This window comes from Cibotium barometz, chromosome 20 (assembly GCF_041138505.1).
Source record: "Cibotium barometz isolate CiBa-2024 chromosome 20, ASM4113850v1, whole genome shotgun sequence".
In the NCBI taxonomy this organism is placed as follows: domain Eukaryota; kingdom Viridiplantae; phylum Streptophyta; class Polypodiopsida; order Cyatheales; family Cibotiaceae; genus Cibotium; species Cibotium barometz.
Genome location: NC_141065.1, coordinates 9,771,781 through 9,775,003, shown reverse-complemented (window position 1 = coordinate 9,775,003; position 3,223 = coordinate 9,771,781).

The following is a 3,223-nucleotide window of genomic DNA, read 5'->3' as shown; positions in this document are numbered from 1 at the left end:
CACTATAAAACTTATCAAATCCTAGTGAGGTGGAGCTCACGATGGTGATCGTAGTGTAAGACATAATGTTTGTGGGTAGTGGTCCTATTTGATACCTCCCAATCCACATGATCCATAAACCAATCATGTATAATTTTAGATTCTCGCATAGAGAATTGATCTAAAATAACATCATATAACTATGATTGCTTTAGGAAGTTCATCACCACATGTGTGATAATAAGTAAATGAGAAGATCTTGATTTTCAAATCATGGAGGATCCCCATTGGTCTGGTCATCACCGTACAATCTTCCATTTTGACTATGAGATCAATTCTTTCCCAACTTTTTCCCATCTTTCCTTTTCCCAACAATGCTTCGATATAGATGTAACATCAACACTGCCATCTAAGATAGTTGTGGCTCCCAAAACAAACTAGAAATGTTTCCATCTTTTTCATAATAGTCACCTAAATTATAGACCAGTCTAATGGCTAATTTTTATCCTTCAAGCTTCTCAAGACGTCTTATGTAGGTAGTTATAGCTATTCTATAACAACTTTGTTTATAAGTTGCCTTCCATCTATAGTCTTTGAGATCTATTCCAAAGGCTTGAATTTCTAACCTAGTATACATAAAGATAGAAATGAAGTTAGTCATCCAACAATCTCTTGGGTATATTCTGGCATGTTGTTTGCTGAATAATTATTGAGGCATGATTACCTCTTAAAGATCATCAAACATTTTGGACATCAAGTAAAATTTCAAACCTCCTTTTAATTTCTCTTTAGAAAGTTATGCAATTTGGCTCAAAATAGACAAATCTTTTGCAAGTTGTTGAGCTAGTAACCCATTTGGGTAAATTGTCTTGGAACCCTTGCTAGCCTTCAACTTAGCCTTAAAGTTGCAACACTCATAGACCAAATTTGTAGCTTCTTCCAACTAACTAGTCTCTTGTTTAGAATTAGTATAATCTTTCTTTTCCCTTTAGATCCTCTAGTTTAAGGCTCTTTTAGTGTTGTAGTAGGCTTTGCCTTAGCTATAGTCTACTTGGCATATTCCACCAATGGATCTCTCTTTGAAAAAAATTAGTTAAAGAAGTGGTAGTCCTATTTGGACAAAGGCTTGATCTTCTCCTTTTCCCACTTTCTTCCCTCTTCTTCTCATTGGCTTTGGTGTATCTTTGCCTAGAAAAACAATAGCTCCTTTATGCTTTTTACTTGTATCACAAGCAGAGGTATTACAATAACTTTTCCTTTTTGCACACTAATAATATTGATAGTAGTGGTTGGATCAATGAAACTCACAATGGATGCCCACATCAGACAATCTTTGAACAAATGTTTTTTCTTTATGCTTTTTACTTGTAATCTTGTGATCACAAGTATAGGTATTATAAAAACTTTTCCTTTTGCACACTAAAAATATTAATACTAGTGGTTGGATCAATGAACCTCACTATGGATGCTCACATTGGACAATATTCGTACTATGTTCCATAGTACGAATATTGATGCTAGTGGTTAGATCATTGTGGATTCCCACATGGACAATCTTTGAACAAATGTTTCACGACACACTTGTTACAAGTCAAAGTTATTGAGGCAGCACTTTCTGTATTACAACACTTTTCATAGGAAACTCGCAACTCTATGCGAATCTTGATAATGATAGCACTTAAAAGGAGAGATCTATAAGTAGTTGGGTTAATATATGTTCCTCCTCAAGACTCAAACCTTTGCATAGAAAAACAAAATAAGAATTCCTTGATCATCCCGATAATAGCTTGGAAAATCTTAGTATTCATTCATATATGATGGATTCAAACCTTAGGATTCATCCGTATATAACAGATTTGGTTTAAAATCAGCTTCATACCAAAATTTTCTATAGGTTCTTCACTATAGGTTCTTCAATGAACACTTGATTGGGGAGTAGCTCTTAGTGCTAGAGACTATGATCGTAATATAGGTGGAGATAAGCAAAGCTTTGGTACTTTGTATGCTTCCCTTTAATTACACGAGCTGCTAGTGTTTGAGACAACCTATATACTTCCCTTTCCCTTTCACTACATGAATTATTGGTGTTTGAGATAAGAGAACCTCTAATACTCTATATACTTGCCTTTAATTACTTATTATTACATGCACTAATGGTGTTTCAGTTTGGTTTACAATGGTGCAAGTAGATCAAGTGGTGCTCTTTGTTGGTATGGTAAGGCATTTGATAGTCTGGAATAACGACATGAATTGTTTTCATGGTTCACATATAATGTGCATAGTATAATGCTAGCCTTTTCCTTGATTGACATTTTGTACTTGTGATTTTGGTAGTAGGTTATACACCCCACTAGATCTCTATAAGGAGATAAATGAGCATATCCGTATTATCTTCAACATCTCCAATTTTAAGGTTCAATCCAAACTTTTTCAACAATGTTATACTAAGCTCCTCAGCTAAAATCTAAGAAATGGGTTTCTCTTTGGAAACTGGATTAGTGGCTAGAAACAATTTAGGGATTTTTTATCGCCAAATCTTTCCCACCTTTATCTTTCATATTATCAAAAGAGTCAAATGGCTAGACACGAAGCATCCCATGTTTGTAATCCACTAGCACAATCACAGTATCACGAGGACAAACTAAGCAATCTAATAAGAATTGTGACATAAATTGGTCATCACTCTTTCTTTCCCTTCCTTCACAAATTTGGTTCAACAAATAAACACGCTCTCTCATTCTCATTCTAAATGATATTTCTCAAATGTGGTTACACTCCACATTGCTCTAGTTTGAGAAATCCAACCATAAATGATACTATTTTTAAAATTTCAAAGGTTACTTTTTCTCATTAGCGTTTAGAGTTTTAAACCTTTCACCTGCTCTTCCATTTGGTATAAAACAAAATGACGAGACCTTAGTAAGTTGTCTAGTTCACATATTTGTGCAAAATTCTCCAAGTGTTGTCTAGGACGAAAATCTCCTTAAAATTTATACATTAATTTAGCCACTTAAATTGGCTTGATTTGGACCTCTTCCAACCTATCACTACCCCCCTTAATATTTCTTGTACTAATAATCTCAATATATCTACTGCAACTGGGATTACAATTGGGGGTATTGGTAAATTTGGTGGTATGTATCTACCTTTTAACATTCCATAATATAGTTCTATTAGCACATAAGGTGGAAGCATAGGAGTGACTCTAGCTCCTCAAGTTCTCACTATAGGTCATCTTGTTAGA